This window comes from Carassius carassius, chromosome 2, assembly GCF_963082965.1.
Source record: "Carassius carassius chromosome 2, fCarCar2.1, whole genome shotgun sequence".
Lineage (NCBI taxonomy): Eukaryota > Metazoa > Chordata > Actinopteri > Cypriniformes > Cyprinidae > Carassius > Carassius carassius.
Window position 1 is genome coordinate 49,047,408 of NC_081756.1, and position 22,042 is coordinate 49,069,449.

The 22,042-nt window shown below is 35.4% G+C and overlaps 2 long non-coding RNA genes across 2 annotated transcripts in view; both read right to left on the reverse strand.

Annotated features, from left to right (window-relative positions):
• Positions 1-22,042, reverse strand: part of LOC132098399 (uncharacterized) — a 200,344-nt gene that overhangs the window by 71,339 nt on the left and 106,963 nt on the right. The window lies entirely within an intron of this gene.
• On the reverse strand, positions 9,365-17,248 carry LOC132098370 (uncharacterized). Its single transcript, XR_009422891.1, has 4 exons — positions 17,165-17,248; positions 11,073-11,175; positions 9,773-10,046; positions 9,365-9,733 (listed from the first exon to the last, which is right to left on the reverse strand). It is a non-coding gene; the product is annotated as an uncharacterized LOC132098370 (long non-coding RNA).

Consider the following 22,042-nt stretch of genomic DNA (forward strand, 5'->3'; position numbering starts at 1 on the left):
ACTTCAGTTTGAGCAAACCGAGCCGATCCGAACCTTGGATGAATATGTAAATATATACTGCACGCCTTGCTCTCAATAACTGCATAAACACAACAAAAACTGACCGCGATGTAAAAGCAGCTCTTAAGAACATATTTGATTACAGCGATGTGGATGTTTGCACGAACTCTGAGGTTCTCCAGCCACTCCAGTAAATAAATGTCCAGTCACATTTATTTATATAACAGTCCTTATGCAATAGATAGCTTTTCAATATTAAACATGAAAATACAGAGTCAGTGTCGCTAGAATTATAACTTGGTTTCCTGTTATAAAGCAGCTCTCCAGTCTGGAGCTAGCTAATCATACATTTATTTTATAATTGTGGGAAATATTTCACATTTAGTTTTAGTTCTGCGCTAGATCAAACCAAACTGTTTTAAATATCATAACCCAATAAGGTATTTTAAGAGAGATTGTATTTATTAATAAAATGTTTATCCAAAAATAAAATGTCCTATCACTTACCTTTACTTTTATTATACATATGGCTTACAATAAGAGATGTTAAGAGGCAGAATGATTTGTCATTCAGCTACTTCCTCCTATAGCTAATCAAATCGCGAATAGAAGTTTCTCTCTTTTCTCATTTTATGTGCAAAATATATTTATTTGAATAAATTAATTGTATACTAGTAATACATAATGACTTTCAAAAGCGGAAGTAATTCCCTTTATTTGTTAGAATATGTATATTTTATTTAATTGCAAAAAGCTAAATAATAAATTAATGTCTAACCATGTAATGTGACCGAGTTTGGAGAGCCCTAGCTCAGCACAGTGAAAGTATTTGAAGCTTTGTTTATGAACATGGCGGTGTGGTCATACAATGACTTTAAACCGGACACTACTCTGAGCTATTCACATTATACAAATGCTCCAGATATGTAATCAGGTCCTCCTTTTTGCAATGGTAAACATGACTTTATTCATCACTCACACAAATAAATCACTTAATATTTGGATAATTGAATTGGTTTTTGCTTTTAAACCATTTTTTTTTGTAACACATTGCACTTCATGTGTTTACAGATTTGTGCAGAATTTGAGAGATAAAGAATTACCATAGGCCCAATAGAATCAACAGTCTTTGCCAAACGGGATCCGCACTACAGAACTTCTGAAGATGTTTGCATACTGAAGAAGAGTGCTTGGACAAATACTGAAACCCTCTTGGTGCCCACTACACAGGTAAGAACAACTGCACTCAACAAATCCTTGTATTAAAACATTATTCTCTCACTGGCCACTGGAAATTGACAAAAAAAGACAGATAGATTAAGATTAGGTTTATTAATACAATAAATACAAAATATGTGGTTATTACTATAAACTGACAGATTATGAATGAATTTGCCTCCCAAAAACAATTAATTTTGATGCAAGGCAGGGGTGTCCAGACCTGCTCTAGGAAAGCCAGTGTTCTGTGGAGTTTAGCTCTAACTCACCTGCCTGGAACTTCTAGTAATACTTTGTTTTAAAATTCCCAAGAACCTTGATTAGCTGGTTCAGGTGTGTTTAACTGGCTAGGTCACCCAAAAATAAACATGTCATTAATTACTAGGGCTGTCACTTTTAGTTCGAAAATCGATTGCACAATCGATCGGACCAACCAAAAAAAGTTTCGAAAATGAAAATAGGGAATCGATTTTAACCAAATATGTACACTTTTCATTTTAAAATAATTAAACAATTAAAAATATAGATGTAACAAAACTCACAAACAAGCAGAAAAAGAAAATAAAGAATTCCGAAAGTGCAGTATGCGTTGCGAAAGCTAGACAAAAAAATACCAGCAATTTTACGCGCCTATAAGACCCAGTGACGTCGAAAGCGACCTCTTATGCTGCGTTCAAACCAAACGCGAATAGAGCGTCTGGAGGTCTTGCGGCGCGGTAGGCGCGAATTCGCCTCATTCGCGCTTCTAGTTACAGGAGATTCTGAGCAGAGGTGGAAAGAGTACAAAAATATTCTACTCAAGTAAAAGTACCATTACATTAATGAAATTTTACTTAAGTACAAGTAAAAGTACCAGTCTAAAAATCAACTCAAGTAAAAGTAAAAAGTAGCTCATTTAAAATTTACTCAGAGTAAAAATTACTTAGTTACATTTTAACAGTGGGAGGGAGTCAAAAATGGGACAGGCCAAGGGTATCAAACTCAGTTCCTGGAGGGCCACAGTCCTGCACAGTTTAGATATAACCCTAATTAAACACACCTGATCCAGCTAATCTAATCATTTAGGTTTATTTGAAAACTACATGATATGTGTGCTGGAGCAGGGTTAGAACTAAACTCTGCAGGGCTACGGCCCTCCAGGAACTGAGTTTGACACCCTTGGGATAGGTCTATTAATCTCAAACTAGTTGTTTTTAATTAAAGGAATCAGTTATTTAGAATAATAAAACATTTGGGCTGTTACCAGGCAAATCAGTATCAACAAACTCATCTTTTAATGCAGAGGAAATGCAGAAGATTCATTGGAAGTGGCATTTAGATGTATTACACTAGTGCAGGACAAGAATGCATTTAACCTGCAGTTACAAATGCATGAATAATGTTTTGATATACAAGAGATAAAATGTTGAATACTCATTTGAAATGATAAGAAATTAATTATTTAAAAAAATCAAAAGATACTTTAAATGTGATATTAAAATGGCCAGTATGTGTCAGCAAGTCACTGTTAATAAGTGAGTCATTGCGATTGAACCGAATCATTTAAACGGTTGATTCATTCAGGAACGAAACACTGTCACGTTGCTCAGAGACGCAAAACTGTGCTTTGGTGGCTGTGTTTGGAATTATTTTCTGTTGTAGAAATAGAGCTAAAAAAGGCAATATGGTCTCTAAAACGCAAGTCTCTTAATTAACTTGTTTACTGAACTGTTATATATATATGTATGTATGTATATATTCATGATGATTTTTGGAGGAAAAGACGGCATTCTTTGTGTGATTTTGATTTAATGTATGAAATTATATAAATATGGGAATTTTCTGCCCCTATATCTTCAATTTTGTGATCATTCTAAACATAGGCGCCGATTTATGTTTTTCTCCGTGGGTGCTCAAGGGCGCAAGCCATTTAAAAAATAAAAAATAGACTAGGCTATTAAAAAAATATTGCATTTCAGAACCTTAGGCTAATGGACAGCGGCCGATACAAACAAACACAACAGCGTCACTTCTCAAAAATACAAACAGGATTGGAGATGAAAAGTTTAACTGACACGTAACCGCTAATGCGTTCAGCTTCTTGGGAAATTAATGTTTTGTAAATATTGATTAAAAGACTATTGCGAAAGGACAGCGTTTCCATTAACCGATTGTTGCGACTAAAATAATGAGTTTCTGGGAATGTCTACCTCATTTATGTTTCGAGGTTTCTTTTGATAGTGGCATGGCTTTTCTTTGAGGTTTCGAATCCATTATTCATATAGGCTAAAAAAATATTTTTTTATTTTATGTATTTAACAAAGAACTTGTATTCTGTCCAAAAGTAGGCTACTTTTGTGTCCATTAGTTTTTCCTCTTTTAAACCGTATATAGGCCTATACTTGAGCAGAAAAATGTTCCCATTTAAACCCTGTTACGAACTTTAAGGAGTCTAGGGAATGTACCATAACATTTACATATTAACGTACTGCTGGGTATGAAATGAGGTGGAAGAACATGACAGACAAAACTTTGAAAGAGAAAAAATACTGGACGTTTATTCACAAAAAGCCAAAGCCACTAGATCCAGTAAAATAATGTCGATATATCAATATTAATAGGTTTGGTTTTTTTATAACAAATCTGTCCATTTTAGTCTGATTAATGATTAGTGATTACGGAAAGCAGTAAATGATTACATACTCGCACGGCACTGTATAGTGGGGGATGGGACGTTTTCAGAAACGCTGTGATTGGTGGATAGGATATGGAACATGCATGCGACTGGTTATGTCACTGTCACTGACAACAACATAACCAATCACAGTATGGCAGACGCTTCATAGCGCCAACTGCAATGTTTAATTTTAAATAAATGTAGCCTACTGGCAGTCTGGCACTGGCACACGTGGGTGCTCATTTTCCGTGGGTGCTCGGAATTTTCCGTGGGTGCTCCACGGTATCGGCGCCTATGATTCTAAATGCATTTTAGGAGACTGAATCACACAGTGAAAGAACGCACTATAAGCGCGCACATCATTAAAACAAAAAATGTGATATTATCGTATAATAGATGATATATATAGCACACTCCTCACCACTGTCTTTTTGGCTAATTTGTGCAAAACCTCTTGCTAAAATGTCAAAGCTTCATTTTAACCACCAATGCAACGATGCAATTATTTAGCTTACCTCTACATTCTTGCGAAGGGTTGATGTCTTGTCGAGATTTTATAAGCTGCTAGTTTGGTCTTCCTAAGCAAGTACAGCTTACACTGCATAATAGAGCATACATATGGCCAGGGGTTCACTTCATTTCCTTCGAGTTCAACTTCAGAATATGACGGGGTTTCGTTTTCAGCGGTGTCTGCACCACTAAATCCCTGTTTTGTCCGTCTGCATCTTTCTTGTGATTTTAGCGCCAGTTTGCCCTCCTGCCCATTATTTACTGACGTAGTTTCCAGGGAGCGATTTATTTATTTATTTATTTATTTATTTATTAGATTTTACTCAGTAATTAATGTGTTTTAAAATGTAGCGAAGTACAATACTTTAAACAAAATATACTTAAGTAAAAGTAAAATTACATATTTAAAAAATTACTTTAAAAAGTATTAGTACACAAAAAAGCTACTCAATTACAGTAACGCGAGTAAATGTAATTCGTTACTTTCCACCTCTGATTCTGAGTTATGATATAGCAAGCTGACAGTGACAGGCTTCTGTGGTGGAGAATTGCGCAGCTGTACCTGAGTGTCCCTGGGACATCAGTGTGGTCGGAGCGCGTCTTCTCAACAGCTGGACATATAGTGAATAAAAAACGCTCCGCTCTGGACACATGGCCTGTTCTCAAGTCCATTTAAAGTTGGACTTAACACACACTTGTGCAGCGTCCTTAACACACACTTGTGCAGTATGTGAAATATTGATAATAATAATATTATATTAAAAATCTCTGTAAACACATAAGTGTGTCCCATAAGGCAGTGGCTCCCAATCCTGGTCCTGGAGAACCCCAGCACTGCACGGTTTTGGTGTCTTTCTCATCTAACACACACACTTTTGAGGTCCTGGAGAGTCTTCACTGATGAGCTGATGAGTTGAATCAGGTGTGTTTGATCAAACATCTCAAATGTGCAGTGTTGAGGTTCTCCATGAGCTGATTCAACTCATCAGCTCATCAGTGAAGACTCTCCAGGACCTCAAAAGTGTGTGTGTTAGATGAGAAAGACACCAAAACCGTGCAGTGCTGGGGTTCTCCAGGACCAGGATTGGGAGCCACTGCCTTATGGGACACACTTATGTGTTTACAGAGATTTTTAATATAATATTATTATTATCAATATTTCACATACTGCACAAGTGTGTGTTAAGGACGCTGCGCTTTGGCATTATTAAGACCGGGGACAGTCTTGTGCACACAGGGTCACGTACACACACTCTCAAGTGGCCAAGACTGCAAGTGTGGGTATCTGGACTGGGTCAAAGTCTTAAAAATGATCCCTAAACACAGTCGCACGTCACAGTCTTAATAATTCAGTTTAACACTTGTATGATACTGTACAAGCCCCAGGACTGTTTCATCTGACACTATCAAAAGAATTCATATGACTATAGCTCGCTATTAATTACTTGCTTTCAATAATGGATGCATTTAACATTTCATTATACAGCATCTTTACAGAGGCTGCTTTTATGGCCTAATCAAAAACCAATGTAATGTATAAGTTGCATGTAATTTAATAATATTTCCTTCCTTTCTGTCTTACAGGATTGTTTGCAGATAACACTGTTCTTTTTTCAGAAGTTTTTGGTGAGCCAACCCTCACAAACCTTCAGAAAAACTAAAAGAGCTATTACTGAGTCTCAGCGAATCTTGCCATGATCAGCTCTTCCCAGGTACATTTGTTTAGAGTATTTTTGAATCAACATTTACTCATCAAATGCTCTGGTCTGAATCTTACTTTAAATTAACTTAATTATATGTTTAATGAGCAATATTAATTACACACAGAGTAAGTAGAGATTATCTTGTTTCACAGAAGAGAAGGAAGACCAAGGAAATTATTTGCTCAGGATGAGGAATGAAGAAGGCCATCTTGTGCTCAAACGAACCCTCTGGTTTGTGTGTGTTGAAGCAATGCTGTGTTATACAGCACTTTATGATGATCTCTCAGATTTTTTAATACTATTCCAATTAGCAAAGTGTGACTGGACATTTTTAATCTTATGTTTTTAAAAACACACCACCTGTTTTAAAAGCAGACAAGTATCATGAAATTGGTTTAGTTGATATAAACACCAATATTTCATTGTTTTGTAAATGTTGTGTTATAAATTGTGGATTGATAGTTGATTGGTTTGAAGCAAGGCCTTACACTACACAGACTAAAACACATTTGTGAGAGAAGTCAGGAACTTTGGAGAAAGATTCTAGAGGAAAAAAAGACGCATTTACTGCAACAATAGATGCATTTTAGAGGCAAAAACTCCAGTCTCTGAGAACTAGACATGCTAATGGAGTCTCATGAGCAAGTCATTTGCCTTAATTCTTGCAGAATGACATTTTTATTGCAGTATTTTAATTTGTACAGATGATCTCATCAGCCAAATGAGGGGTTTTGACCAAGTGATGCTCTTGAAAGGAGTGAAAGAAGAGGATGTGGTAAATTGTCTTCAGAGAAAAAGCTTCTCAAAAGGTCTTAAAACAGCTTGAAGAATGGTAAGTGTACAATACTACAAGGGTCATAGTTGCTCACCCTGCTACAATCACACAGAACATAAGCTGAGCTCTCTGTCCATTAAACAACTTCATCTGGATTGTTTGTTTCACTTTGACCAGGTCTGGGATGTTAGGACTGAGAGATCCTCTGGCTGAGAACAAGCTACACCACATCAGTGCTGGATATCAACCACAAACTGTTTCCAGACACGAGAGAAGAAGATCACGATGAAACCAGTTTAGATGTTATGATAAGGAATCATTATTTTCTGAAACAGTATCAAATGTCTTACATGTATCAAAGTTGACTGGATGGGACTGTGTGACTTTTAAGGACATTTCATCACTCATCTGTGTGAACTGATTAATATATGAGGTTATTGTATTTTTGATGATAATTATTGTCTTTATTTTATATATATATGTCTTGATGCTACTTTATCAACTTTATAGTCTATGCTTCAATAAAATGAATATGGTGAATATTGTGTTCTGAAGATTCTTGGTAAACACGTAATTTTACTAGGTAGGCTCATATGATTTTATTTTAGACTTGGAAAAACTACATATTAATTATTGGGATTATTGTTTACTTAAGACATAAACATTTATGAGCGGATTAATAACATCTGGGACATCAGTACACCAGAAAGTAATTTTTTATATTTTAGTAACAAATATGCAAATTTTTTGTGAAATAAAGGGAGTTAAGAGATTAATTATTTTGCATTAGAAGAAGGTGCCATGGGCTTTATTGTTACAAACACTGGTTTTTGCTAATTAGTTTATATATATATATATATATATATATATATATATATATATATATATATATATATATATATATATATATATATTCTTAGCACTGCATTAATTCTTCCTTGTGTAATAGTGAAGTATCACAATGTGTATAAATTGTCCTTGATTACTGCTTTACAGTGGGACATAGTTAACGGCAAGTTGTTGCAGGTCCATGCATTATATTTTTTGCCATTTACTTCAAAAATCTAAGAAATAATCTATTATTTTCATTATTAAATCATTTCTTTATAATTTTTCCATGTTTCATCAGATGGCCTAACAATGTCCTGTCAAAAGGTATAATAGCAATGATGTAAAAATAGAAAACAGAGGACTGTGAAAACTGTCAGATATAAATGTGACTCAGCTCAGTTTGTTGTCCATGATGAGGAGAATACATATATGTAGGTTTTACTGCCCTTCTACCCCCAGGGGCCCAGTAGCATCCCCCGGAAGAGCCCAAAACTGTACATTTCAAATGGCTGTAAATCAGAGTCCAATAAACATATCAAAGAGAAAATGGGCAGGATTATTGCTTATGCTATCCTGATAAAATAATGTTATGTTTAATTTTCAGAAATAAATGGAAAGCTGGCATAAAGGCATTTTAAATATTGCTCACTGTAAAATACCACATTTCAGCCTGCCTCTCAAATATATCATAGAGGTTTGCACAATGAACATATTTATATATCCAGTTTTCCTTTAAATTAATAATTTATTTTGTTTCGTTAATAAAACGATTTAAACTACATTACCCACAAGCCTCCGCCGTTCTATCTATGGAAAGGCAAAACTAGGGGCTGTTTTTTGTAGTTCATTGAAGTTATGCTTAGGGTTAGGGTTAGGTTCTCGCTAAAGATGTAATTTTTCTCAAGATAGCAACACTTCATTGTTGACTTAAAATATTACTAATATGTTGATAGCAGCAAAACATACTTTTTAACATGATGCGCTGTTTAAAATGGGTTAAAAGATAGTCCAACCACAGACTGTCCTGAAAATTCACAGCCAATGAAATCAAAGCTGAGCAGCGGCGTCACACTTCCTTATCCATTTATGACAGATGTCTTTCGTCTTTTGGCTGAATGGATAGATTCGGTTAACAATAGATTACATTGCTACTTATTAGATTCTGTTTTATTAATGTCTACACCTTCCTCCGTTGTTCAGCTTGACAAAAATTGTGCAATATTGATGTGCACATGCTCAGCAGTCGCAGTTGTATCCAACAGATAGATTCCTCTCATTAAATATAAGACACATTTTAAGTTGTTTTTTTTTGACCAAAGACAAATATATTTACTAATCAAATGATGTGCTTCTAAAATTTACATTGTATATTACATTGTGTTTTAAAGTTAAAATTGTTCACATTTGTGTTTCTCTGATTTACCATTCTCTACCATTTGAACTCTAGGAATAAAAACTGAAAAAAATAAATGAATGAATGAATGAACAAATAAATACATAAAGCATAATGAACATGCATAGTTTTGTAAGGATCTTCCAGTATTTATTGATGTCAAACTCATTTAAAGACAGCGTGCCCAAATTACGGCACTGCATCCTCTGTCACCAAGCTCGTTTTTGCCACCATAAAGAATAAAAAGGCAGTTATGTTGTAAACGTTAACTATTTCAGTATGCAAATGAAAATGCTTTTATTAAAAAACAAAACTGTAAAAACAGTATTTCTTTCAGAGAACACTGGAAAAAGATCAATTTTCTTAAAAATTAAATTGACCAAAATGTTATACAACACAATGTAAATGTTTCAAACTCATAAAAAACATCATGAAGACATTCATGTCAAGTGTGCAATATCATCTATAAAACTCTATTAGCACAGCATCAAATAAACACTGTTTGTCCGAACAATGGAAGACAGAGAAAGTGTTCAGGAAAACAAACACCTGCTACCTTTGACAATTACATCATGAATTCACTTCATGACTGGAACTAGGGGATGACTGTGTATGAATATCTCCTTTACTGAAACTCCTGATGAGAACTGATGCTTTTTTTAATGATAAAAGCATTAGGAAGACACCAAGTAAAGTTTACTGTATGAAGCTTGAAAAAGAGAACACAATGCTTTATCAATACGAAAAATACTATTTTTAACTATTGTTTTCATCACTGGTTCTGTAATGTATTCATTATGAGCTTATAATTAAACCAAAGTTACATCTTCTACAAAAATCAAACCACTGCAAAGTCAAATCACTGATCCAGGGACCATTTCTGTGTGTGTGGGGGATAAAGAGTTAACGAGGTGAGTCCTTGTGAATGATGGAGAACTACAGTGTTGTCTGCAAACAATCCTGTAAGACAGAAAGGAAGGAAATATTATTAAATTACATTCAACTTATACATCACATTGGGTTTTGTTTAGACCATAAAAGCAGCCTCTGTAAAGATGCTGTATAATTAAATGTTAAATGCATCCATTATTAGAAGCAAGTAATTAATAGCGAGCTATAGTCATATGAATTATTTTGATAGTGTCAGATGAGACAGTCCTGGGGCTTGTTCAATATCATACAAGTGTTAAACTGAATTATTAAGACTGTGATGTGCGACTATGTTTAGGGATCATTTTTAAGATTTTGACCCAGTCCAGATACCCACACTTGCAGTCTTGGCCACTTGAGAGTGTGTGTACGTGACAGTGTGTGCAAAAGACTGTCCCCGGTCTTAATAATGCCAAAGCGCAGCATCCTTAACACACACTAAACCTCTCCAATACTGCTCTGGAGCACTATACAACGCTTAGTGTATCCCATCATGCATCATGTTTTGGAATAAATCGTTAGACTTTTTGCCGAGATCTCACAAGAGGTCACGGAAAGCTGTCCAATGTACAGTATGTAAAATATTGATAATTAGATATTAAAAATCTCTGTAAACACATAAGTGTGTCCCATAAGGCAGTGGTTCCCAATCCTGGTCCTGGAGAACCCCAACACTGCACATTTGAGATGTTTGATCAAACACACCTGATTCAGCTCATCAGCTCATCAGTGTAGTACTCCAAGACCTCAAAAGTGTGTGTGTTAGATGAGAAAGACACCAAAACCGTGCAGTGCGGGTTCTCCAGGACCAGGATTGGGAAACACTGCCATCAGGTCATGAAAAGTTCGACACACACTTATGGTCATCATGCTCACTAGAACACTATAGGGCAAATACAGGAAAGACGTCAAAAAAAAAAATCAAGTGGTCAAGTGCAAAGATGGCAAGTGTGGGTATTTGGACAGTGCAACAGTTTAATTTAAGAAACATCAAACACTGTACAAATGATAACAGCAGGAATGTTTGATAAAAGAGACAAACTATAACAGACTTACTGCTGCAAATGTCTGCCTCCGCAGCTTTCTGTCTTCTCCATTTCTGAAGGAATCCCTCTCCAGAAACACCACTGGGCTGACTGCTTCCTTTACGTCTTTTCAGCTAAAAATAAAATTAATAAAAAAGGGAGAGAAAATGAAATTGAATTATATACAGAATGTTAATAATGATCTGTGAGCAAAATATTTAGATATAAACTGATATGAATGAACTGCAAGATGAAAAAGTACATTTTTTATTATTTATTTATTTTTTATTTGTTTTATTTTGTGGGATTTACATTAAAATGTATTAAAAGCATGGTACAGAACATATGATTACTGTGATATCTGTCATATAAAAGCACATAAAAACACTAACATTGATACAAACATAGTTGGTTTGGTGATTATTGTATTGTTGTATTGATTATTAATATACCATAGTAAAACTACAGTTACTGTGGTAAAAACATGGTAAATGTCCCGTTTACTGTGTTTTATCTTCACATTTCATTTATTACTATTGTAAGTGTCGTGATTACCATGATTTTACTACAAATACAACTTACATCATTGAACCTGAAATTAATATAAAACGGATCGAAGGTCTATGGCACGTAAAGTGACAGATAGAGATTAATCACCCAAGTTAGCAGCTGTTTTCATTTAGTTAAACACAATGAAACTCAAATACAGCCGCGGATGACCGATATAATACAGCGATTAAACATATGGCGCTAATCTGATTAATAAAGAAGACAGAATACATTTTATATATAGCAAGTATCGTGATGTGTGCTGAATGAGACTTCTTGAACGTGATTTCATAGTGATAAATATCTCATGTCCTCGCGTCGAATTTCTGACGCCACAAGTTTCCCACTGAAAGCAATGAAGTATGTCGATGCCGAGAGGCACATTTGGTGTCATAAAAGTGACGCTAGGGGCGCTTGACCATGCTTCGGTTTTTGACGCCTTTGGAGTGAGAATGGGTTGGCATACTTCAATAAAGAAGATCCAATATACAAAACTATTTTATTTTTATTTGTTTTTTTTATAAATAAGTATTATAGTTAATATTTTCTGATCTTTATAGTATGTGTATGAATTCTGGTATTTTTCCCATTAAGTGACATCTCAACCATTTGGTAGAGGCCTATATTAAAACAAAATTATACATTTATTACATTTACATTTACATTTATTCATTTAGCAGATGCTTTTATCTAAAGCGGCTTACAGATGAAGACAATGGAAGCAATCAAAAATAACAAAAAGAGCAATGATATATAAGTGCCATAACAAGTCTCAGTTAGGTTAACACAGTACACATAGCATGGGATTTAAAATAATATAATAAATAAAAAGAAAACAGATAGAATAAAAAATAAAAATAAAAAAGAATAGAGCAAGCTAGTTAGAGGTGTTTGCACATACACACACACACACATACATATACAATTGCATAATGAATGAAAAGAAAATAGAATATAAAAAGATTAGAAAGGTAGTTCGATTTAAGAATAGAATTAGAATAGTGAGTGTTAAAGTTAGAGGGTCAAATAAAGATGGAATAGATGTGTTTTAAGCTGATTCTTGAAGACTCAGCTGCTCGGATTGAGTTGGGGAGTTCATTCCACCAGAAGGGAACATTTAACTTAAAAGTCCGTAAAAGTGACTTTGTGCTTCTTTGGGATGGCACAATCAAGCGATGTTCACTTGCAGAACGCAAGCTTCTAGAGGGCACATGAGTCTGAAGTAACAAATTTAGGTAAATGGGTGCAGAGCCAGTGGTAGTTTTGTAGGCAAACATCAATGCCTTGAATTTTATGCGAGCAGCTATTGGAAGCCAGTGCAAATTGATAAACAGAGGTGTGACGTGTTTTCTTTCTGGCTCATTAAAAATCAATCTTGCTGCCGTGTTCTGAATTAATTGTAAAGGTTTGATAGAATTGGCTGGAAGACCTGCCAAGAGGGCATTGCAATAGTCCAGCCTGGACAGAACAAGAGCTTGAACAAGGAGTCGTGCAGCATGTTCCGAAAGAAAGGGTTTGCTCTTCTTGATGTTGAATAAAGCAAATCTGCAGGATCGGACAGTTTTAGCAATGTGGTCTGAGAAAGTCAGCTGATCATCAATCATAACTCCAAGGCTTCTAGCTGTTTTTGAAGGAGTTATGGTTGATGTGCCTAACTTGATGGTGAAATTGTGATGGAACGATGGGTTTGCTGGAATCACAAGCAGTTCTGTCTTGGCAAGGTTGAGTTGAAGGTGATGGTCCATCATCCAGGAAGAAATGTCTGTTAGACAAGCTGAGATGCGAATAGCTACCGTCGTATCATCAGGATGGAATGGGAGGTAGAGTTGAGTGTCATCAGCATAGCAGTGGTATGAAAAGCCATGTTTCTGAATGACAGAACCTAATGATGCCATGTAGACAGAGAAGAGAAGTGGTCCAAGAACTGAGCCCTGAGGCACCCCAGTAGATAGATGTTGAGACTTGGACACCTCACCTCTCCAAGATACTTTGAAGGACCTATCTGATAGGTAAGACTCAAACCATTGAAGTGTGGTTCCTGAGATGCCATTCGTCAGTAGGGTTGATAGGAGGATCTGGTGTTTAACCGTGTCAAAAGCAGCGGACAGATCAAGCAGCAAGGCCGTTTCAGTTGAATGTCCACTTCTGAAGCCAGATTGGATGCTGTCAAGGAGATTGTTGTGTGTGAGAAATGTAGAGACTTGTTTGAACACAGCTTGTTCAAATTATGGGATGTGTTGAAAAAAAAATACATTGAGTGTCGTAACTAGCAACATAAGCAGACAAGAAATGCAAACATTTTTTTTCAAATGCCTTTTTCTTGGTGGGGCAGTTAAATGGTTAACTGCTTGTGTTTAATCTACCCTTTATTGTATTTTATTTCTCCCTTTACTTTACTCCATTTTTACCTAAGCCTCTTCCTCTTTGGCATATTCCTATCTTCTTGATGAGTGTGAGATTGATTTCAGATCCTTTCCTGTGTGTTCTGGTCTTCAGGCAGAATATCAGATTCAAACATCACAAAACCCTGAAGTGACTAGTTTAGTCTGAGGAGGTCTGCTAAGATGGACTAGTTGTGATAGTTTGACGAAGTTAAAAAGTAATAAAAAAGTTGAAATTCAAGGATATGCTTTAATGATATGATCGCTATTAGACTTTAAAGTAAACATACATGCCTTATGCTTTACATACTAAATTTTCATTTTCCTACATCATGTGATGATTTAAATGGAATGATATATACATGCAATTTCAATTTTCAACCAAATGGATATATATATATATATATATATATATATATATATATATATAAATATATATATATATATATATATATATATATATATATATATATATATACATATATATGTATATATACACACACTTCATGTTGACCCAGAACTGTTTTAACTGCAGCCTTATTGTAAATGCTTGGCTGTGTCGTTTTTAAGTGACTGACCAGCTGACAAAAAAAGGTCCCCAGGACGCCCCCTAAATGGCCTCTGCGAACGTCCCCTGGACATTCAAGGGAATGTTCACAGGACGTGCAGCGGCCATTCAGGACGTTTAGGACACTTTTTTTATAAATCCTCTAAATGTCATTTTATTGTACTTTTAAGCTAATCAAAGACAACAGACACGCTGTATGAAGCAAAATACGTTTACGTTTATTTTAATTGAACAATCGTAAAGTTGCAGGGCTATTTTCGTGTGTGTTTGTGTGTGTGTGTGTGTTTGTGTTTGTGTGTATTTTGGTGGATGGTGTGTCCGCGTGTCTCTGGTTGTCAGCTGTGGTTAGTCGATGGCATTTCTTCCCATTGTCTTCTAACCTAAAACAACAAAATGAACACATTCAGTAGTGTTATGACTTTATATGTCTAGGACTACGTTATTGTTTATCGATTGACAAAAGATTTGTAAAGACTGTTGACAGTTTGGATTTAGACCATCCGAAATTTAGCGGACATATGCCTTTTTGCCGCATATAGGCGTCTCAGTGTGTATTTTTACCATATGGAAAGTAAATATTTAAGTTTAATATCTGCCAATATTATATACGTTTAATCATTTCAGCTTTACAAGCTAACGTTAGCTTCGAAAGTGTTCACATAGCCTAACGTAAGCAGCCGCGCGGGACAACTTTAGCAAAGGTTTAAAAAGGAAAACTTCATCAAATGTAAGCATTAGGAGATAAACAGTAGTTACGGTAGCTATAATGTCTAATAATATAAAATAATAAATACCTTTTTTGACCAAACAAAAGCGAAAACTCAAGGCTGTGTCTGAGGAAATCACCTGATGACCTTTAGCTGTCATTAGTGGCTGAGCGTTGCCATGGATACATGCCGTGTGCCCTAAAGTGACGTCATTCGGTCATGTGCTCATTTGATCAACAGCTTCTTGGATACTATCTCCAGTCTGGCTATATTACTTTTTTATTAGAGCTCTATGTAGTATAGCAGTCTTAAATGCAATAATTAAGATAATTGATTTCCTAAATAACTTTTCTTGTAGGCTTACCAACAGTTTATACAAGTTTATTTATATAGCACAAATAAACAGTTTAATACGTAAATGAAAATAATTAATTAATTTGTCTTACACTCAAAAAAATTACTCTTTAAACTTACTTAAGTCAAATATGGACAGTGGTTCCACACAACCAAATTGTGTTTTGATAACATTAATGGAATTTTTTGAATCTATGCAAACTCCTTGTGTTGTGACAACACAACTGAATGAGGTAGAATCTATGTGAAATAGTAATGTCCAACCAAATCAATTTATTAACTTTGCTTCAACTTAAACCGGTTAAGTTAACTGAAAATGTTATGGTTTATTACAATCCAGCCAATTTTGTTTCACTCTATCAACATAAGGAGGTTTGTTTCAAATTACTCATTTGAATTATGAGTTTTATCCACACAATTAGTTCTAGTTACTTTAACTAAATATTTTCAATTTAAAGTTACTCACTTCAACAAAGCATTTTTTGTGTGATTTGTCTTGTAATGAGTCAAAAGACAAGATGTCACAAATGATCAAAGTGCATTTGTTAAACAAGCAATAAATAATTACAGTTACAGTAAATACAGTTTAAACCACATTACAGAATTACAAAAATTACACAAAATAGCAGAAATATCAAACTACTCATTTTCTTATTGCCATTCATGGGTAACCAATCAAACCTTATTCCAGGAACAGGAACTGGCTCCAGAAATAACTTCTTCAGTACTCCAAATGTGTACCTGAGTTCAGGAGGGTTGCTCAAGTTCAGTCCATATATCAGTCCCAGAAACATTTTGCAGACTGTAAACTGCTATAGGTCCTGAAGAACTTTATCCTTTAAAACTCCAACTTCTGCTGGACTGTTTTCAATGATGCACCTTCAAACAGAATCCCACGAGTCTTCTGGATCACCTCCTGATTGCTGCCAACGTCTGTATCCTAGAAGTATTTAATAATGATCTGTGAGCAAAATATTTAGATATAAACTGATATGAATGAACTGCAAGATGGAAAAATATATATATATATATTTTTGTTTTTGGATTTACATGAAAAGGTATTAAAAGCATGGTACTGTATATGATTCTTGTAATATCTGTCATATAAAAGCACATAAAAACACTAACATTACAGTGATACAAACATAGATGGTTTGATGATTATTGTATTGTTGTATTGATTATTAATATACCATAGTAAAACTACAGTTACAGTGGTAAAAACATGGTAAATGTCTCGTTTACTGTGTTTTAACTTCACATTTCATTTATTACTATTGTAAGTGTCGTGATTACCATGATTTTACAACAAATACAACTTACATCATTGAACCTGAAATTAATATAAAACGGATCCCAGGTCTATGGCACGTCACGTGACAGATAGAGTTTAATCACCCAAGTTAGCAGCTGTTGTCATTTAGTTAAACACAATGAAACTCAAAGACAGCCACGGATGACCGATATAATACAACGATTAAACATATGGCGCTAATCTGATTAATAAAGAAGACAGAGTACATTTTATAAAAGGCATTAAAAGAGCGTATTTACGACTACTCACCCAAACTGTGGAACTGATAGCAAGTATCGCGATGTGTGCTGAATGAGACTTCTTGAACGTGATTCCATAGCGATAAACATCTCACCTATGTCATCTCATGCCCTCGCGTCGAAACACTGATGCCAAATGTTTCTCACTGAAAGCAATGAAGGTCGTAGTGCGTCAATATTAGGGAATTTAAGCAACAGCTGCGAATGGAACGGCTACAGCGACCAGAAGTTTGCTGTCACACCGCCATAACCAAGAACGTAAAAATCACTAAGCAACGGTAAACAGGACAGCGCAACGCGGCATTAATTCATTTATTGAGATACAAAAAAATGTCATTTAAAAAAAGCAAGAAAATTATTGCTTTTGGCATTAAATGACAATCTTTTGTCAGAAGAGGAGTTTTTAATATTGTATGATGTAAATAAGTCTAAAAACCTAGATTTACCATGTAAGCAATACTTGCCTTTTAACCTTGATTAGTACATGGAGGAAGACGAATGCTTATATGAATTTCGTCAGAAAATGTGACCTACCAATTCTGGTAGATGTTCTCGGGATTCCCAATGAGGTCGTTTGTGATCAGAGATGTGTTGTGGGAGAAGTCGAGTCACTGTGTATGCTCCTTAAAAGGATACTCCACCGTGTTTTCATATTAAACTATGTTTTCCCCTTACCTAAGACGAGTTGATACATACCTCTCTCATCTCAGTGCGTGCACTCAATCGCTTTGGCGCGGTGACACTTTGAAACCACTTAGCTGAGCCTATTCATTCAATATGGGCCAAGCAGGGAAGCTACCAAACACCTCCACGTTTTCCCTATTTAAATACAGTTACTCGCGTAGTGTAACTTGACCGGTAGGACGGTAACACAAAACAAAATGTTGCGCTTTTCTAAGCCTGTAAAATGGATAACTATATTGTGTGGCGGAATACCATGGCAAGTGCTTGTAAGCACTTAAATTTAAGCACTTCATCTTCGGCGCAGTAATATCTTCACTAGAGGGAGCGGGGGCCGGTGAGAGGATTTTTCACGAGTGAAGATATTACTGCGCCAAGACGAAGTGCTTACAAGCACGTTATCCATTTTACATACCCACTGCGTGTGCATCTGCAAGCCCCATTTCGACATGTTCATCTCACCCCTCAAATGATGGAATACAACAAACGAATGAGAGAAGTCAGAGTGTCTGTGGAGTGGTTGTTTGGGGACATAGCAAACTACTTCAAGTTCATGGACTTCAAAAAGAATTTAAAAATTGGTTTGAGTAGTGTTGGAAAATTGTATGTTGTACCTGCTTTGTTAAGAAATGCACTAACTTGTCTGTATGGTAAACAGACATCGCAGTTTTTTAACTTGGATCCTCCACACATTCGTGACTATTTTTCATGAGGTAACATACATGCAAAACTACACTGTGCTATGTAGGCCTATATATATATATATAAATACATTTAAAAATAAAGATAAATGAATATAACATAGTATACAAACACACAATATAAAACCAGAATTGTATTTAAAAAGAATGAGACATTTTATAATAACACATTTTTTATTTGATTGTTAACAAAAATATAGTATACATAGTTTACACAAATACACAATATACATAAAGTAAAGTAATAAAGTATATGCTACTAACAACATGTTATTAAAAATATGCTATTTTATGTTAACAGATTTTATATTTTATTATTAATAGAAGGATTTATACATTGAAATGTTTTATGAATGAAATCACAAATAAATGTTTTTAAATTGCAAAAGAATAATCATTTATTTGACATATTTTCAATGAGGCTAAGTAATGCTTGCCCTTGCTGTGGCTGAAGTAGCATAGTCTGCATTGCCTGCATTTGCTGTTGCTGTTGTTGCATTAGTTGCGTCATGTCACTCATCTGCTTTTGTGTTTGTTGTGCTGCTTTTGCTTGCTCTTCAATCTGTATTTTTTTCAATTCCAATTCCCTTTCTCTTAGAACCCTCTCAGTCTGGCTTCTCTCCCTCAAAAACTCAATGGTGTCATTCCCACTCCTTCTCCTACGTTTGTTGTTTGTCCAGTCCTCTCCCTCTTCACAAAGCCTCCTGTTGGTCTGGTTAACCCTCTCCATGGCCTTCTTCCTTGCCTCTTCTGCTTTGGCCCTGTCCGTCTCTAACTTCCTCATACTCTCATCACTCCCTTTGTTTTCCTCAGCTCTTTCTTTCTCTGTTATTTCTTCAATTAGTTCATCAAGTTCTGTTATTTCTGCAGATGTTCCACTGCTCTTCTAGTCTTTATTGTTTCTGGCCTTGTATTTAGTCTGAATCAAGTTGAATCTCTCCCTCACTGACCTCTGCATAACTCTGAATTTGGGTTCTTGAGAACAATTCAGTGTGTCTGCTATACTTGACCAGGCCTTGCCCTTGTCAACACTGCCCTTTTTATACCTGTATGGTTCTGTGAGCAGGATTTCTCTACAGAGAAGCATATCATGTTGCTCTAAAAATAACTAATCCATTAATATATTTCTAATCTGTTAATCTACTTTACCCAATTAAAATTTTTTTAATAGCATAGTAATACATTTAACATGGATTTTGAGAAGGATAAATGCAATACTTACATTGTCCGCTTCACATCATCTCTGATCTCAATGCTGCCTGAGGTGTTGTTGCTAACAACAGACATATCTTTATACAAACGGAAAAAAAACGTTAAAATTAGCTTAAGTTTAAAACATTTTAACACATATTATATAAAACACTAGTGGTACAATCATAAACTTATGCAAATTACAGTGTCATATGTCATAAAACATAACATTTATTTACCTAATCTCTCACGTTGTAGCGACTCCGGCAAATCAGCTGTTCTCCCGTAGTAGACCGTTAAAGTAGAACGTCACAAAGTAGCAGTTAAATTTGCGCATGGGCAATACAATGCCAGAATGGCGTTGCCGTTCCACCAGAGGCTGTTGCTTAAAGTCCCTATTCCGACGCCGAGAGGCACATTTGGCATCATAAAAGTGACGCTAGAGGTGCTTGACCATGCTTCGGTTTTTGACGCCTTTGGAGTGAGAATGTACGGTGGCCCAGTAGTGCACAACACAACGACATTAAAAAAGCAAACATAAGCTCACAACACAACGACATTAAGCCACAACACAACGACATTAAGCCACAACACAAATACATTAAGCCACAACACAACGACATTAAGCCACAACACAACGAATTTCTCACAACACAAATACATTAAGCCACAACACAACGAATTTATCACAACACAAATACATTAAGCCACAACACAACGAATTTCTCACAACACAAATACATTAAGCCACAACACAACGACATTAAGCCACAACACAAATACATTAAGCCACAACACAACGAATTTCTCACAACACAAATACATTAAGCCACAACACAACGTAAATGTTCCCGACCACTAGGGGACAGTTGGTCTGCAGAAACGGGCAATAGACTACATATGTCCTGTGCAATCTCAGGGTGAATAAAAGGTTCCTGTCTTTATTCTGCCGTAGTGTGAGTGCATTACCAGCTGAAAACTTTTATCCATAAACGATGAATATTAAATAATATTTATACATTTTGCTATAATACAACAAATTAAGTATACAACAGCAATATAATTATTTAATGAAGAGTTCCATAAACATCTGTGAGAGTGGTTTACACAGCTATTGCTGTGACCCGTTTTGTGAGGCTCCTCAAAGGTTTTTCACACTTCTCCACTGGATGTAGAAACTCGAAATAAGTGGATTCAAATTAGTAATGTTAGATGTAAGGATTTCAACGTCACTTCTGATACTTCAGTCTGCAGGCCCCTCTTCAAGAATGACAACAGCATGCGAATCTACACTAGGTAAGATCTAAACCTTTATTACTATATTAACGAGCACAATGTAGGCCTATTGTGAATTTTTTAATTGTCTTTATTTATTTTTTTGTCGCTGTGGTTGCCTGTTTGTTTAAAAACCTCTTCCGTGGATCAAGGCAATACCTGTTAGTAGATGATTAACCCAAAAATAAAAAAATAAAGCTGTCATCATATACTCAACATTATGTCGCTGTAAACCCATATGGCTTGCTTTGTTCATTGGCATACAGAAATGTTGTAAATGTTACCGTCAGTCAGCTATCTAGATAGACCCCACAGAATAAATTCAGAACAGTTTAGAATGACACGAGGGAGAATAAGCTAAAACCCCAGCTAAAATCTTTTTACAGACCTACCGTTTTTCCACTTGTATGTCAATACATTATACATTTTTAAGTACCCTTCAGGTTCAGTGTAGGCAAACAAACTTTTTACATTGTTTGTACAGAGTTATTGAACCTGCATTCCACATGGTTCGTGTGACCAGAGCAAGGACAGCTACAGCGAGGAGAGAAGTTGGAATAACAAGCAATGCAATGGTAAATATTGATATTGTATTGTTTGTGACAGAGAAAGAAAATGTTATATTTATTTTCACTTTTTGATGCACACGTTACATGCATGTATCATAATTATTTAACATTTATTTTGACAGTGTCAGTCTCTGCAGCCCTTCGATGAGTTCCTCCTCTTCATGGTCCACCTTTCAGTCGATCTTCCACAGAGAGATCTGGCCTTACACAAAAAACTTGGGATGGATTCATTTGGTTTTATTTGTACAGACTACAATATAAAATGTAAATTAAATATTATGTAACTTTAATATGTTTTCTTGCTCACCATTGTAGTGTAAACATGTAAATATCCACACTTAAATTTTTTAAACTTTGATACAGTTTTAATAGTTATGTAAAATACAAATACTAATAACTATGACAGTGTAATGGTGTGTTACTGTATTTTTATAACACTTCTGCCACTTGGAGGACTGCTAGGTCAGGCAG